The sequence below is a fragment of the Mustela lutreola genome, chromosome 1, assembly GCF_030435805.1.
Source record: "Mustela lutreola isolate mMusLut2 chromosome 1, mMusLut2.pri, whole genome shotgun sequence".
Lineage (NCBI taxonomy): Eukaryota > Metazoa > Chordata > Mammalia > Carnivora > Mustelidae > Mustela > Mustela lutreola.
This window is the reverse complement of record NC_081290.1, coordinates 192,190,194-192,214,819: the sequence shown is the minus strand read 5'-3', so window position 1 is coordinate 192,214,819 and position 24,626 is coordinate 192,190,194. Positions and strand designations below refer to the sequence as shown.

General features: G+C 40.1%; 1 long non-coding RNA gene across 4 annotated transcripts in view; it reads left to right on the top strand.

Annotated features, from left to right (window-relative positions):
- Window positions 1–64: 64 nt before the first annotated feature.
- The window catches only part of LOC131837479 (uncharacterized), a 44,194-nt gene continuing 19,632 nt past the window's right edge, over window positions 65–24,626 (top strand). For 2 of the 4 annotated variants that reach the window (XR_009356094.1, XR_009356088.1), the window contains exon 1: window positions 65–156. This is a non-coding gene — a long non-coding RNA (uncharacterized LOC131837479). Of the gene's footprint in view, window positions 780–24,626 lie in introns of all 4 variants that reach the window. The other 2 variants (XR_009356100.1, XR_009356082.1) reach the window with 1 other exon arrangement.

Genomic DNA, 24,626 nt, shown 5'->3' with positions numbered 1-24,626 from the left:
AAGCTGATATGACGGCAGATCGCGCGACTTGGCTGCGCGCGGCTCTCAGTGGTCACGTGGGCGCCGCGCGCTCGGCCACGCCCCCTCCGTCCTCCGGTTGGAAACGAGGGCGGGACGCTGGTTCAGGTACCCGAGCCGCGGAGAATGGAGTTTCAGGTTTTGTTTTTGTTTGCTTTTCAGCCGCCACTACGGGTGTAGTTGAGTCTTGCACGAAAAAGACTGACTGTGTTTATGCAGACATTCCTAAAACCGATGCCCTACCTGGAGGGGAAATAGGTCTTTTCCTTTGAGTTGAATGACGGAGGCATTTCCCCGCTTACCTTGAGGGAAGTTCAGTACCTGTGAGACGAGGACGAGTATTTCCCAGTCGGAGTGTGTGGTTTGGTTTGGTTTGGTTTGGTGGTGGTTTGCGGTGGTCACGCCTGTAAACCGAATTTCTGGGAGCCTCCGTGTGGGCCTTCTCAGGGGCCAGCCGGCCGTGCTGGCATCCTCGGGGACGTGCTTGGAAAGACGGGTTCTCGGGAGTCGCTCGGGCCTTCTGGATCAGAAGGTGCCGGAGGGTCCCAGAAATCCGTATCTTCCCAGACCCCAAGTGAGCCTGAGGTTTGCGCCAGTTAGAAAACCGCAGCTCTAATGAATTAGATCAGTCGGGAGAAAATGTTGTCCTTCCGTGTTGCTCCCTCGTGGGTGATCAGTAGAAGAAAATGCTGAAAAGTGATAATGCTGATAACTAAGTTTGGGAAAGACCTATTTCTGTTTCCTTACGGAAGTGTTACCAGGTAAGGGGAGAAATGAATTAGATTCCATAAAAACCTTTTATATGAATATTGTTTTAAATACCTGTGGCTTGCCTCCTATTTTCTTTTTTTTCTTCTTCTTTTTTTTTTTTTTTTAAGTGGGCCTGTAACAGTATATTAGTTTCAGGTGTACACCGTAATGACTTGATGACGTATATTCGTTTCAGGTGTACAGCCTCAAGACGATAAATTGGCTCCCGCTTTCCAAGTCACATTTCTTGTTTCCTTGTCATTCTCATTTAACCCTTTAATGTCTGAGATTAAGATTTTTATGTATTATTTCTGAGAAACATAAAAATGTTAACCTTGAAAATAAAACAGCCAGCTATTTTGCCAGCAAAAAGGGGTTTACTTGAGAATAGTAGAGCATTGCAATTTAGGGCAAGCAAGCTATGGCAAACTCACAGGCAAATCCACAGGGGGGAAAAAAGAAACTCTAGTTCATAGAGAAAAAGGGGAGGTCGGGAAGGCTGTCGTAAATAAAAGTCCATTGGAATAAACTGGGAGTTGGAAGTAGAATGGCTTTTCGTAGGCTTTGTTGTCTTTCAATGTCTTTCCATTGGCTGGGTTGTTGCTAGGACAGAGGGAAACCTTCCTCTTACTGGGATGGTAAAGTAACAGCAAAAGTATATGGATGCGCCTGGGTGGCCCAGTGGGTTAAGCCTCTGCCTTCTGCTCAGGTCATGATCTCAGGGTCCTGGGATTGAGCCCCACATCAGGCTCTCTACTCAGCAGGGAGCTTGCTTCCCCCCAACCCCTACCCCCCACCCCCCGCCTGCCTCTCTGCCTACTTGTGATCATCTCTCTCTGTCTCTGTCAAGTAAATAAATAAAATCTTAAAAAAAAAAAAAAAAAAAGTAAATGGACTTGCAAGGTTAGGCTCTTCCTTGTTGGGTCTGCAGTTGACGAGGAGTGAAAGGGTGTAAGCGCTCCCCCTGCTGGCCACTCAAGTCCCTTGTAGTGAGATTTTCTTTTATTCTCACAGATTTAAAAGGTATTTATCTAGTACAAAGGTTCCACATTTGTAGCTGCTGTGTACTTGCTTATGTGGTTTGTTTAGTCCGAAAGTATTTTTTTCCCTTGAATTAAGTAATATCGCATTTGAGAAAAATAACCTATTGTGAAAGATGGGGAAATCTGACATTGAAATTATAAGCAAACCTCCAATATAATACCTGGAATAGCTAGAATTTTATCACTGAATATGTACGGGATCCTGCACCACCACCAGATGGTGATACATGCTATGAAGAAAACAAAAGGGTGAAAGGATCAAAACTGATGATGGCTATTTTATTAGACAGCTTGGTTACAGTCCCTTTCTCCGTGTGGGGAGCATTTGACTAGAGTGGAGTAAGGGAGCCTCATTTACTTGGTAGATTCTAAACTAGAGTCTGAGTGTTTTTGATGAGCTGGTGGGGCCACAGGCTTGCAAACACCTATTTGTATGAATTTAGTTTTTAGATAGAAAAGAGTATTCAAGGAGAGCCTGGGTGGCTCAGTTGGTTAAGCGACTACCTTCAGCTCAGGTCATGAACTTGGAGTCCCGGGATCGAGTCCCACATGGGGCTCCCTGCCCCGCAGGGAGTCTGCTTCTTCCACTGACCTCTCTCCTCTCATGTTCTCTCTCATTTTCTCTCTCTCTCTCTAAAATAAATAAATAAAATCTTAAAAAAAAAAAAAAAAAAAGAAAAGAAAGAGAAAAGCGCATTCAAGAAAAGGTTCACAAGCATCCAAAAACAGATATAGGAAGAGAAGATATTCATTCCTCAATCTGGTGCCATGGATTAGGTTTTAACCTGCAGTAGCTACTTAATATTTTAGGGATCAGAGATCCCTCTGAAAATTAAATGAAATCTATGGTCTCTCTCCCCCCAGAAGTACACATTGCATACAGTAGAAGCTCTTCCCAACCAGTGTCCACTTAACTAATGTTCTCAGTAGCCTTTCTGAAATGTGCCAGCAGATCTTTGGAAAATACTAAAGACTCAAAGCTTGTAGCCTTCATTTTGGTTCACACCTGCGTATCTACTTCCACCAGTGGAGTGGGATGCTTAACAAGAGTCAGTTATGCTACGAGTCTATTGATTTCTGTTACATTCCTCATAATTATGTAATTAAATTTTACAAATTGATAAAATTTGAGTCTGCAAAGAAAAATAATTTTTTTTTAAAAGATTGATTTATTTGTGAGAGAGCGAGCAAGTGTGTGAGAGTCCAAGCACACAAGCAGGAGGGGCAGAGAGAGGGAGAATCTGAAGCAAACTCTGCTGAATGTGGAGCCCATCGTGGGACTCCATCTCATGACCCCAAGATCACTGGTCTTGGGGCTTACTCTCACCCAGGCACCCCAAGACTTGTTTCCATGAAAACCAAGAACGTTTTGGGAAGACAACATGAAGATGACTTCTAATATAAATAGCTATTGAATTGGGTATAGGCAATGTGGTTATGAGAGCCTAGAAAGACTTTTTCAAGCCCCAAATCTGGTAGGATTCTGCCTTCAATTTGATCTGCAAGAGTTAACTTGTCTCTACTGTGAACAAATTAAAGCTGAAAATCAAATGCAAAGCACTGGGCCTATAGTTTAGGCAATACCAGAGCTCCAATCAGAGGGACCGTACTCAAAAGAAAGACCTTAGGGAATGACTGGAGAATAAATATTCAGGTAAAAATAAAATTCTTAAAGCATATGTATATATAATATTGATGAGGATGTAGGTCATATGATAGACATCCAAAATAACAGAAGTTTACTCCAGAGAAAAGGTTTTCTTAACCATGAAAGTGTTAATTAACTTACTTGTCTGTGGTAACAAGCCCCTGAAGTACAATGACCCCCAACACAGTAGAAATTTATCTTTCACTCAAAAAACAGTTCAAATGGATGATCCTGGTCATTGGGTAGCCCTCCTCCAAATGGGATCCAAGTTTTTCCATCTTGTAATTCTGCCATTGTCATAACTTTCTGTGTCTTATCTAGAGGAATGGCAAAGAGGGAATGGAACGTGCATACCCACTCTTTGAAAGCCTTGGTCTGAAAATTCCATACATCCTTTCTGACATTCACATGGCTACAACTCGGTTACATGGCTCCATCTAACTATTAGGGAGGCCGAAAAACGTAGCCTTCATTCTGGTAGTCTGTCTGTTCAGCTAAAATCAGTTTCTAGGGGCGCCTGCCTTCAGCTCCGGTCACAAACGCATGGATTCTGGGATCAAGCCCTGAGTGGAACACAGACTGACTGCAGACCCGTAAGGACCAGAAAGCATGCTCTGTCGTTTTAAACAATCGAGTCTATTTTCATCAAAGAGCAAGTGTGTATTTAAAAACAAATAAAAGAGCTTATAAAGGGGAAAAAAACAAAAAAAAAAAGAGGCGTGTCCACGTCCTAATTCTGCTCTGCGCAGGTAATTATTCTTTACAATTCCAGCTGTATGCCATGTACCCATATATTCACACAAACATTAGTCATGCTTGCTGTGCCATTTAGGGATCTCTCTCTCTCTCTCTCTCTCACTTTGGAGCCTTAGAATTAGGACTCTGGGCTAGAAACAGTGCTTTTACAGAAAGCTGGCCATGTGACTCCTGTTAAAAACCGAAATTCAACTGAGTGGATCTGAAGATCTATTTGGCTTTATTCAACCACTCATGAATCGGGCAGCATCCCATCTAGCAAGTGGAGAGTAGCTCCAAGGAGGTACACAAAATGGAAGGTTTTTATAGGCAGGAGGAGGGTGAGACAAAGAAGTTGAAAGTGGATTGTTTGAGGCGGGGTCTCTTTCCCTTGGGGGGAAAGCAGGAGTTCTTCCTAAAGCAGATCACCTCACTAATGCTGGTGTGGAAATCCCAGGCTGATTGGCTTCAAATTCCACTCCTGGGAGGCTGAAATTTTAGTGTAGTCAGTCAGGAAGTCTCGGTGGGGCTTAGCAAAAGTGACTCCATTTTGGATCTGCTGGTTTTTTTTCACCTTCCCTTAGATGAGTTCCATAACAACAGCAGAGCGTAGACTCATTCACGTGCACTAATGAGGCATGCCCATAAATTTCCAGAAGTAACAAAGGGAGAGATTTTTGTCCGAGACCATGGGTGAGGGAGCAATTGATCTGTGACATTTGAACTGTTGGTGTTGATGTCATTCATAACTGTGGGCTGGTGGGTCCCGAGGCAATTGGAGTTGTAAGTAAAAAGCATGTGCTGGAACACAATAGTGTGCAGACAGAATGTTGACTTTCTCTAAGGAACTCCAAGCAGCTTCCCAGGTCAAGTAAAGACTTGAAGGAGAAATGGGAGTTCGCCGGTGTCAGGCAGTAGGTAGGACTAGAAGGGCAAGGAATTGTCTGTGCCGTGGGTGACATCAAAGAGCATAGCCTGGTACAGTAAAGCTCAAGGTGAAAATTGTCTTATAAATGAGACCATGGAGGAGACCATGGAGGATGGACTCATGAATGACTTCTATTTGTTGGAATTCTTTTGAAGCCTGGAATGAATTTCTTCATGGGAGAATTTAAATTAGCATCTGCCAGGCTTCTGGGGATTCTACTAATGGAAGGTCTCTCTAACTTAAATTTTCACTTTGAGGTCTTTAATACTACCAAGACAACAAGAATTTGGCCTCAGGCCTGGCTTTCAGCTCTAACATCTTTTTTTTTTTTTTTTTTTTTTTTTTTTAGATTTTATTTTTAAGTAATCTCTACCTCCAACATAGGGCTCAAATCTATAACCTTGGGATGGAGAGTCACATGCTCTACTGACTAAGCCAACAGGGTGGCCCTGTTTGAAATTACTTGTCAGTGATTTCCTCCCTTTGCTCAGCACTGACATTTGAAATTTTTTATTGGCTTCTGTAGTCCTCTTGAGTCAGTGGTGGAAATTTTTTAGTGAAGAAGTTTATCCAGATACCTAGGTCACCAAATAATCAGAAACAGAATGAAAACCATCTTTCTGATGAAAGAGGCTAGCATTTTATTTATCGGCATCTTACCTATTGAGAAAACTATTTCCAGATTTCTGCGCTTTATAAAATTTGAGGAAAGGAAAGAACATGCAAATGGCTAGTCCACAAAGAGCTAGACTTCCCCAAACATCTTTTATCTACTTATTGCCTTTCTTATCACCAGTGGACTTTGAATGTCAGAGCTAATTTATTCTGGTCCCAAGGTAGTGCCAAGAACAATAGTTTTGAAGACTTGGGTCCAATGCCAGCATGGTTACACTTAAAGTTTGTAACTTTGGGGATTTGTTCCTCCTCTGTAAAACACAGAACGCTAATATATACTCTACCTAGTAGTTTGCTAGGGCTTCCACAACAGAGTACCATGAACTGGGCAGCTTAAAACAACCTAAATTTATTGTCTGACAGCTCCGGAAGCTGGAAGTCCAAAATCAAGGCGCTGGCAGGGCTTCCTGAAATGTTTAGAGAAGAGAATCCTTCCTTTCCTCTTCCTAGTTTGAGGTAATGGCCTTCAGTCCTTGCTGTTCCTTGACTTGAAATTGCCTTACCTCACTCTCTGCTTTGTTCGTTACGTGGTGTTCTCCCTATGTGTATGTCCATATTTCCTTTCTTATTAAGGACATCAGTTATTGGGATTGAGGACACATACTAATTCAGTAGGACCTGATTTTCATTAACTGGTTATTTCTACAACAGCCTATTTCCAAATAAGATTACAGTGTGAAACTCTGGAAGCTAGAACTCCAACATTACTTTTTGTGGAATTCAACTCAATTCAATTCATAACTATCTTCTAGGTTATTCCCTTCTCTGTGTTCTTCAAAACACCTCGTAGGTATTATTGTATATACTTTGGTTAAAGCAATTATCATGCTTTAAAGCCTGCTAACCTTTTTATTATTATTATTATTTTTAAAGATTTTATTTATTTATTTGAGAGAGGGAGAGAGAGCGAGCATGAGAGGGGAGAGGGTCAGAGGGAGAAGCCGACTTCCGGCTGAGCAGGGAGCCAGATGCAGGACTCAATCCCGGGACTTCAGGATCAGGACCTGAGCCAAAGGCAGTTGCTTAACCAACTGAGCCACCCAGGCGCCCAAGGCTGCTAACCTTTTTATAAAAAATTCCAGTGTAATTAACATACAGTGTTTTATTAGTTTCAGGTGTACAATATAGCGATTCAGCAATTCTAAATGTTACTCAGTGCTCATCAGTGTAAGTGTACTCCAAATCCACTTCCTTTTTTCCCCCATCTTCCCACCCACCCTCCCCTCTGGTAACCATCTGTTTGTTCTCTATAGTTAAGACTCTGTTTTTTGGGTGGTTTCTCTCTCTCTCATCTAATATTTTAAGAGATTTTATTTATTTATTTGAGAGAGAAAGAGAACAGAGGGAGAGTGACAGGGAGAAGCAGGCTCCCTGCTGAGCAGAGAGCCCAATGGGGAACTTGATCTCAGGACTCTGGGATCATGACCTGAGCCAAAGGCAGAGGCTTTAACCCACTGAGCAACCCAGGTGTACTGGTTTGTCTCTTTTTTGTTTTATTTCCTAAATTTCACATATGAGTGAAATTATGTGGTATTTTTCTTTCTCTGATTTACTCCACTTAGCATTGTACCCTCTAGATCTATCCATGTTGTTGCAGATGGTAGGATTTCATTTTTTTTTTTTAATGGCTGAACAATATTCCATTGTATTATATATGTGATACCTGTTCATCTACCGTTGGACGTTTGGGCTGTTTCTATAGTTTGCCTATTGTAAATGCAATAAACATAGGGGTACCTCTATTTTTCCATTTTGGCATATTCATATCCTTTGATTAAATACCCAGTAGTGGAATACTGGATCATATAGTAACCCTATATTTCATTTTTTGTGGGAACTTCCACTGCCTTCCACAGTGGCTGGAGCATTTTGCATTCCCACTAACAGTACACAAGGGTTCCTTTTTCTCAACATCCTTGCCAACACTTGGTGTTTCTTGTGTTTTTTATTTTAGCCATTCTGACAGGTGTGAAGTGATATCTCATTGCGATTTTGATGTGCATTTCTCTGATGAGTGCTGTTGAGCATCTTTTCATGCGTCCATTGCTATCTGGATGTCTTCTTTGGAGAAATGTCTGTTCATGTCTTCTGCCCATTTTTAAACTGGATTTTTTTTTTCTCTTAGTATTGAGGTATATCAGTTCTTTATGTACTTTGAACACTAACCCTTTATTGGCTGTGTCAGTGGCAAATACCTTTTGCCATTCAGTAGGTTGTCTTTTTGCTTTATTGATTCTTTCCTTTGCTGTGTAGAAGCTTTTTATTTTGATGTAGTCCCAATAGTTTATTTTTGCTTTTATTTCCCTCACTTCAAGAGCTCTATCTAGAAAGAAGTTGCTATGACCAATGTCAGAGAAATTAATGCCTGTGCTCTCTTTTAGAAATTTTATGGTTTCAGGTCTCATGTTTAAACCTTTAATCCATTTTGAGTTTTTGTGTATGGTGTAAGAAAGTGATTTTTTAATTTCTTCTTTGATTTCTTGACTGATCCATTCATTGTTTAGTAACATGTTATTTAACCTCCATGTACTTGTGTTATTCCAGATTTTTTCTTGGGTTGATTTCTAGTTTCATAGCATTGTGGTCAGAGAAGATGTGTCGTATGATTTTTTTTTTTTTTTTAATTTGTTGAGACTTGTGATCTGTTCTGGAGAGTATTCCATGTGTGCTTGGAAAAGAGTGTGTGTTTTGCTCTTGTAGGATGGAATATTCTGAATATATCTGTTAGATCCATCTGGTCCACTATGTCACTCAAAGCCACTATTCCTTGTTGATTTTCTGCTTGGATGATCTGTCCATTGTGGTAAGTAGGCTGTTAATGTCCCCTACAATTATTGTGTTACTATCAATTACTTTATTACTTTATTTATTATTAACATCTTAATTTAATTTTATTTTTTTCATGTTCCAAGATTCATTGTTTATGCAGCATACCCAGTGCTTCATGCAATATGTGCCCTCCTTAATACCCTCCACCAGTCTCACCCATCCCCCCCACCTCCCTCACTTGGTAATTACTTCCTTTATGTTTGTTATTAGATGCCTTATATATTTGGGTGTTCCCATGTTCAATGCATAAATATTTACAATTGTTATATCTTCTTGTTTGTTCATTTTGATTATGCAGTGTCCTTCTTTGTCTCTTGTTACTGTCTTTATTTTAAAGTCTATTTTGTCTGTTATAAATATTTCTACCCCAGCCTTCTTTTCACTTCCATTTGTGTGATGAATGTTTTTTCATCCCTTCAGTTTAAATCTGCATGTGTCTTTGGGTCTGAAATGAGACCCTTTTAAGCAGCATATAGATGGATCTTACTTTTTTTAATCCACTCTCACCCTGTGTCTTTTGATTGAAACATTTGGTTCATTTACATTTAAAGTAATTATTGATAGATATGTATTTATTACCATTTTATTACTTGTTTTATGGTTGTTTTTGTGGTTCTTTATTTCTTCGCTTGCTCTTTTCTCTTATAATTAGTTTGCTTTCTTAGTGTTATACTTGGATTCCTTTCTCTTTATTTTTCTTGCATATTTATTAACATTTTTTGATATGCATTTACCATTAGGTTTATATTTAATGTTTTCTGTATATGGGTCATTTAAGTTTGAATCTACTCTGAAAGCATTAGATTTTTACTCCTTCAGTCCCCTACCCTGAAATTTGGGGTATATAGTGTCATACTTTACATTCTTTTGTGAGTCCCTTGACTGATTTGCATAGATAATTTGGCTATTGTAAATAATACTGCAGTAAACATAGGGGTGCATATATCTGTTTGAATTAGTGTTTTCATATTCTTTGGGCAAATAACCAGTAGTAGAATTACTAGATCATATGGTAATTCTATCTTCAGTTTTTTGAGGACCCTCTATACTGTTTTCCAGAGTAGCGTAAGTTTTACTTTTTCTTTACCAGTTTGGATTCTTTCTTCCCATCTATCTATCCATCCATCAATTTATTTCAGTACTGTGCTGAAAGTGGGGAGAGTAGACATCCTTTTCTTGTTCCTGACCTATCCTTTCTCTTATTGATGCAATGTATCATGTTGATTGATTTGCAAATATTGAACCATTTACGCATACTGGGAATAAATCTCACTTGATTATGGTGAGTGATTTTTTTTAACGTATCTTTGGATTTGGTTCACTAGTATTTTGTTGAAGAGTTTTGCATCTATGTCCATCAGAGATATTGATCAGTAGTTTTCTTTTTTTGTGGTGTCTTTATCTGGTTTTGGTATCAGGGTGATACTGACCTCATAGAATGAATTTGAGAAGAATAGGTATTAATTTTTCTGTAAGTATTTGGTAGAATTCACCTGTGAAGCCATTGGTCCTGGACCTTTTTTGTTTTTTTAAGATTTTATTTATTTGTCAGGGAGACAGACAGAGCAAGGACAATCGCGGGGAGCAGCAGGCAGAGGGAGAAGCAGCCTCCCTGCCGAGCAAGGAACTCAACGTGGGACTTGATCCCAGGACCCCAGGATCACAACCTGAGCGGAAGGCAGACACCTAGCCGACTGAGCCACCCAGGCGTCCCTGATCCTGGACTTTTGTTTCTTGGGAGTTTTTTGGGTTTTTTTGTTTTTGTTTTTGTTTTTTTATTGATTTACTTTCATTGTTGGTAATTAGTCTGTTCAAATTTCCTATTTCTTCTTAATTCAATTTTGGGAGGCTCTATGTTTCTAGGAATTCATTTCTTATAGATTTTCCAATTTGTTTGCATATAATTTTTCATAATATTGTCTTAAATCCTTTGTATTTCTGTGGTGTTGGTTGTTATTTCTCCTCTTTCATTTCTGATTTTGCTTGAGACCTCTCTCTCACTCTCTTTCTTGATGAGTCTGGCTAGACGTTTATCAATTTTGTTGATCTTTCCAAAGAACCTGCTCCTGGTTTCATTTATCTGTTCTATTGGTTTTTTAGTTTCTATCTTATTAATTTCTGTTTAGTCTCTATTATTTCCTTCTTTCTGCTGGTTTTGGGCTTTGTTCTTCTTTTTTCTATGTCCTTTTAGTGTAAGGTTATGTTGTTTATTTGAGATTTTTCTTGCTTCTTGATGTAGGCCTATACTGCTAAAACTTCCCTCAGAACAGTTTTTGCTGCATCCCAAAGATTTTGGACAGTTGTTTTCATTTTCATTTGTCTCCACGTATTTTTTAAATTTCCTCTTTGATTTCATGGTTGAGACATTCATTGTTTAGTAGCATGTCATTTAGCCTCCATGCATTTGTGTTACTCTACATTTTTTCTTGTGGTTGATTTCTAGTTTCATAGGATTGTGATCAGAGAAGATGCATGGTATGACTTCAGTCTTTTGAATTTGTTGAGGCTTGTTTTGTGGCCTCTTCTAGATGTTCTCTGGAGAATGTGATCTCTTTCTGGAGAATGTTCCAGAATGTACACTTGAAAAGAATGTGTATTCCAGTTTTAGGATGGAATGCTCTGAATATATCTGTTAAATCCATCTGGTCCAAAGTGTCATTCAAAGTTACTGTTTCCTTGTTGATTTTCTGTTTGGATGATCTGTCCATGGTTGTAAGTGAGGTGTTAATGTCCCCTCCTGTATTGTAGTACTATGAGTTACTTCCGCTATGTTTGTTATTAACTGCTTTAAGTATATGGGTCCTCCCATGTTGGGTGCAGATATACTTACAATTGTTATATCTTCTTGTTGAACTTTTCCATTTATTATTCTATAATGTTCTTGGTCTCTTGTTGCTGTCTTTGTTTCAAAGTCTATTTTGTCTGGTATCAGTATTTCTACCCTGTCATGCTTTTCACATCTGTTTTCATGATAAAGGCTTCTCCAACCCTTCATTTCAATCTGCCTGCATCTTTAGTCTCTTTGTATGCAGCATATAGATGGATCTTGTGTTTTTATTCACTTTCTCACCCTATGTCTTTTGATTGGAGTGTTTAGTCCGTTTACATTCGAATTAGTTATTTATAGGCATGTATTTATTGCCATGTTTACTTGTTTTATGGTTATTTTTGTAGTTCTTTCCCGATCAGTTGGCTTTTTAGTGATGTACTTGGATTCCCTTTTCCCTATCTACTACTGGTTTTTGATTTGTGCTTACCATTCAGTTTGTATATAAAAATCTTCTACATATAGCAGTCTATACTAAGTTGATAGACTAAGATGATTGCCTAAGTCTGAACCCATTTTTTACTCCTCCCCCACCAATGTTTTAGGTATATGGTGTCATACTTTTCATTCTTTCATTTTGAAACCTTGGAATTTTTACAGATATGCTCATTTTTTTTGTTGTTGTTGTTGCTTTTGTGCTTTCCTTACTCTTACTTATGGCCTTTCCTTTCCACTTCAGGAGTCTCCTTTAACATTTCTTGTAGGGCTAGTTTATTGGTCATGAATTCCTTTAACTTCCATTTGCCTGGGAAACTCTTTATCTCTACTTCTATTCTGAATGATAGCCTTGCTGGATAGAGTATTCTTGGTTGCAGATATTTTCCTTTCAGCACTTTAAATATATTATGCCAATCTCTTCTGGGCTACAAAGTTTCATTTATCTGTTCTATCTTCTGGCCTACAAAGTTTCTGCTGAACAGTCAGGTGATAACTATAAGGAGTTTCCCTTGTATGTAACTGTTTTCTAGTCCTGATTAAAAACTTTATGATTATTTTTTGCCATTTTAATTACTATATGTCTTGATGTGAACCTCCTTGGGTTGATTTTTGGGGGCACTCTGTTCCTCCTGGATCTGGATTTCCGTTTCTTTCCCAGGTTTGGGAAATTTTCAAATAAATTTTCTGCTCCCAATTTCTGTCTTCCTTCTAGTATCCCTATAATGTTAATGTTATTATGATTGAAGATGTCACTGAATTCTCTAAGGCTATTTTTGCTTTTTATAATTCTGTCTCCTCTCAAGCTGATTTCTTCCATTATTCTGTCCTCCATGTTACTCATCTGTCCTTCTGGCTCTAGGCTACTGTTTATTCTACCTCCTATATATATATATAAAGATATTATTTATTTTAGAGAGAGAGGGAAAGAGTATGTGAGTGGGGAGAGGACCAGAGGGAGGAGGACAAGCAGACTCTGTGCCGAGTGCAGAGCCCAATGTGGGGCTCAATCTCACAACCCTGAGATCATGACTTAAGCCAAAATCAAGAGTTGGACACCTAACTGACTGAGCCACTCAGGTGCCCCTCCACCTCATATATTTTTAATTGCAGTTATTGAGTTCTTCATCTCTGATTGGTTCTTTTTTTTTTTTTTTTTAAGATTTTATTTATTTATTTGACAGAGAGAAATTACAAGTACACTGAGAGGCAGGCAGAGAGAGAGAGAGAGAAGGAAGCAGGCTCCCTGCTGAGCAGAGAGCCCGACGTGGGACTCGATCCCAGGACCCTGAGATCATGACCTGAGCCGAAGGCAGCGGCTTAACCCACTGAGCCACCCAGGCGCCCCTGATTGGTTCTTTTTTATGTTTTCTGTCTTACTCTTTTCTCCTGTCCAGTGAGCATTTTCATGATCATTACTTGAAATTCTCAATCAGGCATATCATGTATCTCTATTTCACTTAGGTCTCTTGCTATGATTTTGCCCTGTTCTTTCATTTGGGACATATTCTTCTGTCTCTTCATTTTGTTTGTCTGTTTCTGTGTCACAGGAAAGTCTGCTATGTCTCCTGCTCTTGAAAGTCATGGCCTTATGAAGAAGAGGCCTTGTAGTGTCCTGTTTTACAGAGCCCCCTGTTCACCAGAACCTGGTGCTTCGGAGGTGTCTTCTTTGTGTTGCGTGCACCCTGCTCTTGTGGCTTGGCCACTTTTTCCATCAGTCTACTCATCTGTGATGGCTCTCTTCCTGTTGTGTGCATTGTTTGGTCTCTGTAGTGTTAGCGGGCCTGTCTAGGGCTGCCTTAAGCTTGAGTTGAGTCAGACCAGGCATTTGCCAGAGATGCAGCAGTACTAAAGTTCAGGGTACTTTCCCTGTATTGTCCCTTGAGAAGCCTTCATTGGTGCATGGGGCTTGCAGTCAGACTAGATATCTGCTCCCAACCCACTGCTGAGGCCAAAGTCTGACTTTTGTGTGTGGCTATCTTCCCCTATTTCCAGGGAAGGAGTCGCTTTGGAGTGGTGCCAGCCCCTATTGGGGCTGCTTGCACAACTGCCAGGCCTGTGGCATTGCCCTGGATGGGCTCCAGGCAAACAGCATTTGAAGGCTCAGATTTGCCTTGTGGACAGGGGAGCAGGTTGGCAAGTGTGGTGGTGTTAGCAAGGCTTGTGTGCTTCCTGTCCTCTGTAGGAAGGGCATTTGCAACACTGGGCCTGAGACAGGACTGGCTGGAGGGGGCAGGTCTACCAAAGTGCAGGGGCAGTACATGTGGTGTTAGTAAATTAGGCAGCGAGTATAGGCACTGCACTGGCTCCCACAGATGGCCCTGTGTTTATGCTGGGGGGTGGGAGTCTGCAGTGTTGTTTGCCAGTTCCTTTGTTCCTGCTGGCATCTCCCAGCCATTTCTGTCTCTTTGGGGACTTGCTCTGAGATTAGTAACACTTCTGTATGGCCCAGGTGTTTTTGAAACTGCTGCTTATAATCTTCATCTCCATAGGGCTGTTTGTTGTGTTGTCTCTTTAAGGATGCGGACTCCGTTTTCTGTCCATTCTCCGAATTCTCTGAGAGCCAAGCCTATGGGTTTTTAAAATTCCAGGGTTTGGGTGATGGGTATTAAGGGAAGCACTTGTTCTAATGAACAGTGGGTGGTGTCATGTAATGATGAGTCATTCAATTCTACTCCTGAAACCAGTACCATACTATATGTTAACTAGCTAGAATTTAAATAAAAATTTGGAAAGTCAGTGGCTCAGTTGGTTAAGCATCTTGTCTTTGGCTTAGGTCATGATTCAGGGTCCTGGGATCAAACCTCCTGTCAGGCTCCCTGCTCAACTGGGAGCCTGCTTCTCTCTCTGCCTGCAGCTCCCCCTGCTTATGCACTCTCTCTGACAAATAAATAAATTTAAAAATTTGGAAAGAAACAAATAAAATGAAATTCCTGGGTAAGTCCCACTGGTAAGAATTCATGAAAATTCATCCCCTGTTATTTTCAAAGCCAGATGTTATGGGAACTCATCTTCCTTGTGTGAGCTCACCTGTGTTAAGGGTCTGTTTCTCTCCTCTTTGCCTGTGGGTCCGCCCACTTCCCTGATAGACAGTCCTGTGGTGTGTTTAACTCCCCGCTGCATCTCTGCCCTTCTTCTTCTCTGTCTTTAGTTGTGAAGTTTGTTCTGCCAGTCTTTGGGTCATTTTCTGCGCTGTTATACTGATGTGAGTGTTGATCTGTTTGTATCTGTGGGAGGAGGTGAGCTTATCCTCATACTCTGTCATCTTCCCTTGAAGTCCGTTCCATAGTCTTTTAAAGAAATGTAGCTGTAAATGTATAATTCTCCCTCTAAAAAAATTAAATTTGTCTTTTTTACTTACCCACATAATTTTCTTGTGTTCATTCCTTTCTTAAGCTCTGAGCTACCATCTGGTATCATTTTCCTGTACCCTGAATTACTTTTTAGTGTTTATTGCAATGCTGCTCTTCTGGAGATGAAATCTTTCCACTTTTGTCTGTCTTGAATGTATTTTTCATTTGTTTTTGAATGATGTATTTTGCTGCATATAGAATTCTAGTTTTATTTTTTTTTTCTTCAAGCATTTAAAAGTTGTCTTTCCATTGTCTTCTGGACCACCTAGTTTCCAATGAGAAGTCAGCGGAATTCTCACTGTTGTTTCTCTGTATGTAATATTTGTAGCTGCTTCTAAATTTTATCTTGGTTTTCAACAGTTTGAGTCTGATGTGCCTGTGTGCTGGGTACTCTGTGTGTGTATGTGTGTGTGTGTTTATCTTGCTTGGAGTTTGCTAATTAACATCTTTCAACAATTTTGGAAAGCTCCCAGCCATTGTCTCTTCAACAGTTTCTTCTACCCCATTCTCTCTTTTTTTCTGGTATTTGAATTACATGTATGTGTCTCATAGATCTCAGATATTTCATTGCATTTCCTAATTTTTGTGTTTTGGTTTATATAATTTCTGCTCTTTTTCCATTATAGATCATTTTCTTCCTGTGCCCAGGCTGCTTCTGATCTTATCGAATTAATTCTTCACTTAGGGTATTATATTTTCCATTTCCAGTGCTTTCATTTGATCATTTTTATCATTTCGGTCTCTCTGCTGACATTTCCCATATGTCTGTGAATGTTGTCTAGCTTTCCTTATAGATCCTCTAACATTTTCCTGGTTATTTTAGAGTCCCTGTCTCATAATTCCAATGGCTGATCCATCTCCTGGTCTGCTTCTTTCCTCTCATGATCATGAGTTGCATTTTCTTCTTTGTATGTCTCCTACATTGTACATTGAACACCGTGTATATGAGATTAGTAGAGGTTAAAGGAAACAATATTTTCTATGGAAAATTCCTCAGCCCTTCTTCTGTCAGAATGCCTAGAATCCCTAGCCCTGTAGAGGCCCCAGGCAAGTACCAGTAACTCCTCATTAATTCCTTTGATAATTTACAGACTAGACACCCGCTTTTTGAAACATGAGAGATTTCTGTCCGCTTCACAGCCTGTTTTCTAGCATTTTGAGTCACTAGAAATTTCTATTGGCTCTGCAGTTCTGTCCTTATCTTTATATACCCAAGGAGAGCTCTCTCTGTTCTACTAGTCTGCTTTTAGTCTTTGGAATTTGCTGTTTGCACTCAGTAAAATCCCAGAGTGCCTGAGAGTGATTTCCCTCCTCTTTCTGCCTTGCTCGTACACTTCACTGAGCATCATTTTACTTGGGAGAGGTCAGAGCACCTTATATGGGATCTCTCTAAGCCCTTCTGCTCTTCTCTCAGCCTTTAGCTTATAATCCATGTGCCTTCTATGAGGGCCTATGGTAAATAGCAGGCAGGTGCACACTCTGCTTGGGGCTCCTTGGGGATCTAGTTCATCATGCTACTTCACATGCAATCATTAAAAATTCATTAAAATGTGGCTGGCTTCTCCTTATCACCTACTATGATGACTCTTTCATCTTTTAGCATTTCTACTATGATGAAAACAGCTATAGATTTCTACTTTTAAAGGAAGGACTCTTTACTTTCTAGAGCTTCATTTAGTTAGTTTTATTTTCTGTCCTCAGGTCTCTGTTGGGTGAAGAACTATGATTTTGTAGCTTATCTGGTTTTTAATGATTAGGGTAACACCAAAAATCTTTTGTGACTGAAAGTTGGAAGGCCTGAAATTTGCATTTTAATGACCTCTAATAGGAGGCAAAGTCTGGATCCAAGGAAGGGTAGGAAGTAGAATCCAAGATTCTAGTATAAGCCAGGACTCTAGAAATGGTTGATGTAGAAACTAATCACTCAAAGGGAAACTTATCTCTTTAGGCTGGTTCTAGAATGAATAGGAAAAGAAAGAAAGATCCTACTTGGGAATTTTGAACCACAAGCCCACATTCTTGCTGTTTTGGGGACAAAATTCATGCTAGCTTGTGGTCTGAATACTATCAAGCCAGATTTCATTTTAAAGTGGCCATAGGTTGGTATTGCCTCTATGCTCCTGGCCTGGCAGGAGCAAAGCAAATCTTCCCTGTGTAGTTGATGCATGGATTTCAGCTCTTTCTGTACCTGGAACAGTCATGACTCATGGTGCTGAAACATATAGCACTCCAAAGCATTAGATACTCAACATACTAACTGACGTTTTTGTCCGTTGTGCATTCACTGGCCCCTCTCATTATTTTACTAAAGAACAGATTCAAGTGTGCTCTGAGAGGAGAGAAAGTAGATCTGCAGGCCACGATTCCTTAAGCTTGACTGCAGGCTGCAAACCAACATAGGATACCCTGCCAGTTATGAATGTCTTCAACATTGACAAGAGTGGCAAGGATTTCTATGTGATCTGTGACCCAAAGGTCACCTTGCTGTTCATCATTATGCCTGAGGAGGCCAAGTATAAGTTCTGTGACATGAGAAAGATCTTTGTAGGCACCAGCCAGATTGACAATCCTCTTAGATTGATTCAGGACTTGGCCAAATCAATTGGGCATTCCATCAAGTTCTGCTAGTTATGTATGTTGACTGAATGTGCTAACGTGGGCCACTGACAGAGAAAAGGAGGGAGACAAGCTGCTCTTGATGTGGCTCATGTGAAAGATGGCAATAGCTTTGCCACCAGGCTTTCTAAAATACTCATCTTTGGAGAACACGACAAGCCATGGATCTCCCTGCCCAAAGGAAAGAGTAATTGCCCGCCTCCCTCCCATTGCTGAAGACAGAGACTATTATCCTGATTGAGCAATGGGTGCAGTGATTTCCAGATAAGAGAAATGGAGAGCTCCTGGCAGTTAATTAGGATATATAACCATGGGGGAGAAAACAAAACATTTTGAGAGACCTGCCACCTAAGGAACATGCACTCACAATTTTTTAATTACCAAAGCACATGAAGAAACAAGCCCGCCTAAATGAACATCAGCAGGAAAAACAAACAAACAAACTGGAGGGTCAGACTCCCTCGACTGATATTGGAATTATCCAACACAGTTTACATATCAACAGTGTTTAATCTGTCTAAATTTTAGTTGCATAATGAAAATGAGAATCCTAAAAATGATAGTATTGAATGAAAAAAGCAAGTCTAAAATTGGTAACACAGATAAATGAATTTTAGTCTATTCATACAGCAGCATATCCTAGAGCAGTTTGAAAAAAAAAAATGCACTGGAGCTATACATACCAACATGGGTGAATCTGAGAAATAGAATCAAAGTGAGACAAGATAAGCTACAAAACCTAGAAAAATTCAACATTATATTGTTTAGTGACATATCATATATTGTAAAGCTAATTTTTTTTAAAGTATCTGCTAATTTATAATTCAAAATATTGGCTTCATACGCATGCGAAGGAAAGGGAGAAGAGAGGGGGAGTGCAGTTAGCTTAGAAGATTTATTGGGCTGTATGTGATTTCTTAAGCTGGGGGTTTTACACACAGGTGTTTGTTTTTATTAACATTATTTAAGGATGTGAGTTTATTTCATTCATTATTTTGTATGAGTGGTTCTCTTTTTAAAACTCAAATCTTGTTTTAAGATCAGTGATCTAAATCTTTCTTAGGAAGACTTCACTGACTATAAAGCTGTTTTTTCTCTGAAGACAAAATATCAAATAGGTCCATCTAGTGGTGGATTACAGAATCTCAAACAGGGATACTCCAGCTTAAAGGAATACAAGAGGAGGTAAGGCTTTTGCTCAAAGATAGCCCCTTCAACAAATAACCCAGTTAAAAAATGGGCAGAAGACGTGAGTAGACATTTCTCTAAAGAAGACATCCCAGAGAGCCAACAGACACATGGAAGATGCTCCACATCACTCGGCATCAGGGAACCAGAAATCGAAACCACAGTGAGACACCACCTCAACCTGTCAGGATGGCTAACATCAACAACACAGGAGACAATGGGTGTTAGCGAGAATGTGGAGAAAGGGGAACCCTCCGACACTGGTGGGGGGAATGCAGGCTGGTGCAGCCAGTCTGGAAAACAACATGGAGGTTCCTCAATAAGTTAAAAATAGAGTTACCCTACGACCCAGCAATCGCACTACCAAGTATTTACCCCAAATATCCAAACAATACTAATTTGAAGGAATAATGCACCCTAATGTTTATAGCAGCGCTATCAACAATAGCTGAATTATAGAAAAAGCCTGCATTGTTTGTCAACTGATAAATGGATAAAGAAGTGGTATATATATATATATATATATATATACACACACACACACACACACATATATATATATGTGTGTGTGTGTGTGTATGTGTATACACATGGAGTGTTATGGAGTGTTACTCATCCATAAAAAAGAACAAAATCTTGCCATTTGCCATGCCGTGGATGGAGCTAGAGAGTATTACGCCAAGTGAAATAAGTCAGTGAAAGATAAATACCAGATTTCACTCATGTATAGAATTTAAGAAACAAAACAGATGAGCATGGGGCAGAGGGAGAGAGAGGCAAAAATGAGAAAACAGACTCCTTAACTACAGAGAACAAACAGGTTTACTAGAGGGGAGGTGGGCAGGGGGATGGGCGTTAAGGAGGGCGCTTGTGATGAGCACTGGGTGTTGTGTGGAAGTGAGGAGTCACTAGACTCTATATCTGAAACTAATATTACACTGTATGTTAACTACCTGGGGTTTAAATAACAACTTGAAAAAAATAGCCATGAATACAAATAGGAAAAAAAAAATCATGACTCAAGTGATGAACTCTTTGTTTTCCGAAGCGTGGTAAAACTTTCAGTTTCTAACTTCTTGAAAGATTAAAAATCAACTTTAGGCAATTTGTGGGGTTCCAACCTCCTATCTGCTTCACTTTTATCCCTCGTTGGCTGGTTTTCCCCCGTACTTCCCAGTGCTGTGGCCCTTTCCTCCAGACCTTCTGTTTTTTATTGCATCTCCCCTGCCTGAGCACTGGAGAGCTCCTTCTCACCCCATTTTTTGTCTATGTTCCAATGCTGCCCTCACCTCCACTGTAAGGTCCTGAGATATATCTCCATGTGACTGTTCAAGATTCAGGTCACTCTATCTGTGTGAATAAATTCACAAAATGCACAGAGGACAGAACTGTTTTGCAGCACATGTTCTTTTTTTTTTTTTTTTTTTTTTTAAGATTGATTGATTTGAGAGAGAGCACACAAGCGGGAGGAGGGGCAGAGGCAGAGGGAGAGGGAGAAGCAGTCTCCCTGTGTGAGGCTCAATCCCAGGACCGTGGGATCATGACCTGAGCAAAAGGCAGACACTTAACAGACTGAGTTTCCTAGGCAACTCCCCACCCCCCATTTTGTATTTTTAAAAAGGATACATATGTATTTTCATATATAGAAATTATCTGGGGTAGGATACACAAGAAACTGATAACCTAGGCCTATAGAGTAATTAATGGGGGGAGGACTCCGGGGAAATGGAGAAAGAGACTTTGTTTTTCTTTTACTGTTGATGCTGGGTTTTCTTTTTGTTTTTTTGGCAATGTGCATATATTACTTCTTCATATAAATTTTAAAGCAAGGAAATACTATGTATTCTATCCATGTAGATGCTATGACACTGAGAAACTTCGTACAGATGAAATACATTGATACTTCCTAACGGATTTCATTTAGATCTTCTGCCCTGGATATATTTGTGGAAACGTGTGTATGTTCGTGCACTGTGCCTGGAGTGTAAGACAGACTTGGGTTGCGAGGGGAAAGGTCTTGCTTGGACTGAAAGGCTCTCTCGTGTGTGTTTGGACATATTCATTGCTCTTAATGTTTAGCTGTGACTTTTAGCTTAAAGTGATTTATCTTACAGTTGACCTTTTTTTCCAACTAGGTCAAAAACAATTAGTTGACATTTTTTATTTACGTTTCAGTCTTGATATTTTATTGAAGAGATCCAGAGCTGAAAGAGTTAAATTGTGTGGAGCTTCTGCTAACTTGCTTTTCTGTAACTGCTCTGCTGCTTTGTGGGCTGAACCTTGAGAAGTAGCACCTGGATGATAAGATATGGCTAACTGAAAAATGTAAACTGTGCAGAGTACACCAGGAACTTTAACTGTGTAAAGAGGTCACTGTGATTGTGGCTTTGTGACAAGCCTTTGTCTAAAAAAAAAGTATAAAAACCATATGCTCCCCTTGATCAGGGCTCTCAGCCTCTGCCTGATCTTCGGATATGTTGCAGAGCCCCAGCATGCTGGAACAATAAAGCCCATGCTGTTGCAGAAAGAGCTGCCTTGGTGTCGTTCCTCTGCGCCTCCCTAGGTTGAGATCTTCTCGACCCTAACATTATCAACTGCGTAAATCTAACAGCAACCTCAGAATGGCACATAACTTTTGCAAAGATCTTATTTTAGACACAAACTGGAAGACGCACCGTAATTCCTTTTATCTTAGCAAACTCCAAAATGAATGTACAATCAAGGATCACCAGTGAAAATGCAAGGGTTTCTGAGCAAGTATTTTGTAGTGGATGGAGTGCTTGATGCTTCAATGTTCACTCTCCCTTCCCATTGCATGTATGGCAGCAAGAAGCTTTGAGGAAATGCCGTGAGCTCCACTGATAGGCCCTGGTTAGGAAGCCAGTGACTGTTTCAAGGACCTAGCCCTACCATTGTTTGGGGGAAACATAAATGGGCCCCCAAAGACTGAGGATAAAGACTTCCTTTTGGTGGCTTAGGGAGAGGCAGTTTCTCTCCTCTTCTGGATGTAAACAAAGGAGTAAACAGGCCTTGTTGTAACTGGCAGCTGTCCTATAGCCTGGAGGGGAAACCAGTCCTGGATTGATACAGATCCTGTGGTTATGGAGAAAAGAGAGGGAAAGAAGTAATAGTCTTGATGACACAGGTTGCTCAACCAACCAACCATGGAGTCTGCCCCATCCCTACTACGTGATTTCTGCACCTGCACCCCAACCACCCTTCCTCCTGCCATCAGGGTCGGCTCTGTTCTTGCCCATTGTTTACTTCTAGGAATAATGAGCACATCAGGCAGCTGCTGGGGACTGAAGCTAGAAGAATGTGAGACCAGCTTAGAGGGCATTTGTAATAATCCCGAGAGCACTGCTAACTGGGGGTGACAGAACTAGACCACACATCTCCCGTGCCAGAAAGACTCGGTGGGTTCAAGTAGGGCAGAAGAAAACCAAACTACCAAGTAAAGGGAAATGGTCAACCACACTAAATTCTGCAAACAGTGCCCACACCTATAAAATCATACTCATTACATAGTCTAGTCCCTTCGCAATCTTGTCACTTCTCCGGGCTTATGTCTTAACTCCAGCTAGGTTAGATAGCTCGTGTGTCTGTAAGCACACCGTGCTGGTTAACACGTTATTGTTTCTCAGCGCCAGATTCACCCTTCGCCTGAATTGATAAGACCCTGCACAGTCCTCTCCCTAGAAGGCATCTTCGCTTGCCTAGCTTATTCCTTTGCGTCTTCCAAGACTTGGTTCAAGCGAAACTTCCTCTAAAAAGCTTTCCATGATCTCTGTTACATGGAATCCGCCTGAGCACAACTCCGTGGAGCCCCTCTTGGCTGTAAAAGGCTTTATATCAGGAGAAGCTCATTTGAATAATGATCAGATGTGAAATAAGCAGAAAACAGAAGAGAGGATTAAGTAGCAGCTGTTAGAAGGACTGACTCAGGAATGAACGGAATACCAGCCCCTAAAAGTGCTTCCTCAAGAGAGGGAGGCGGACACATGAGTTATGATGTGCACACATCCTTATGTCACCGCCTGAGTTAAAGCAGATATATAGCCCGTATCGACATATGTCTTGTGTGTATGTATATATGAAGTACTAATTATTATACTTCACTATGTATGTATATATAATCGAAAGCCCGAAATGGACAGATTTTTTTTTTTTAATCCATTTGTAACTGGGGCAAAACTGATCTGGCTCTAAATTAATGAGAATGACACACTATAATAGCAATTTGTGTTACAAACTGTTCTTGAGGCAACCATCTGTACTACACAAATAAATTTCGCTCTGAAACTGCAAGGCAACACTTTCCCAGAGTCCTACAGAGAATCCAGATGCAAATTTGCCTGGCTCGCTGCCTTTGCTATATCTCTTTGGCTCACCAGTTTGTGAGCAAATTTATATAGAAAATTTTAAAAGCTGGCTCAGGACTCTAGTGTGAGGCTGAAACATAATAACAGCAGTTTGTATTTATGTAAGTAGAATATTGGTCCTAAGTGATCAGATCATTTCAAAATAGGCTCTCATTCATTTACACCACATTATCAAAAGTGGAGAAGGTTTATATAAATATTTTAAAGTGATTTGAAGTAAGGAGTCTTTTCAACAGTCTACATTAGTTTGAACCAGATATGGGTGTTGTAATTTGTATGTTCCTTAGGGAATGTTCCAATGGAATCATTCTTTCAATCCAGAAATTTTCTCACCAACCGATGGTTTGAAGTCCCTTAAGGTTTTTTTTCCTTCATCTGTCATGCCTATGATCTGTCAAACACTGAGCTCAGAACTAGAAAAAAACGAAATCGTAAGACCCAAACTTTGGAACACATAAAACTTACAGCTTAATTATTCTTTCCTTCCCCCAGCTTTATTGAGATATAATTACATAGAACATACAATTGTGGTGGTTTGAGACCTAGATCTATCGTGAAATGTTTACCACGGAAAGGTTGGTGAACACATTTTTTACCTCACATAATTACCATTATTGTCCTTAACCTAAGAACATTCCAAGTCTACTCTTAAAACAACTTCCCGTATACAGTATGGTAGCGTTGACCACGGTCACCATGCTGTGTGTTAGATTCCTGGAACGTACTCCTTGTATAACTTGGAAGTTTGCACTCTTTGACCAATATCTCCACGATTCCCCACCTCCAGTCCCTGGCAACCAAGGTTCTACTCTTTGCTTCTGTGAGTTCACCTTTTGAAAAGTCTACATTGAAGAGGGGATCATATGGTATTTGTCTTTCTCTTTCAGTCTGACTGAATTCATTTAGCATAATGCCCTTAAGGTCCATCTTTGCTGTTATAGGGGAAGGATTTCCTTCTTTTGAAAGGCTGATTAAACATTCTTGCGTGTGTGTGTGTAGTTATATATATGGGTGTATATACATAGTATATATATAATTTATTAATATAATTTATTAATCTGTTGATAGACACTTTGGTTGTTTTCATGTGCTAGCTATTGTGAATGCTGCTGTAGTGAACACCAGAGTGCAGATACCTCTTCAAGACAGTAATTTCATTTCCTTCGACTATATAGCCAGAAGTGAAATTGTTGGATATG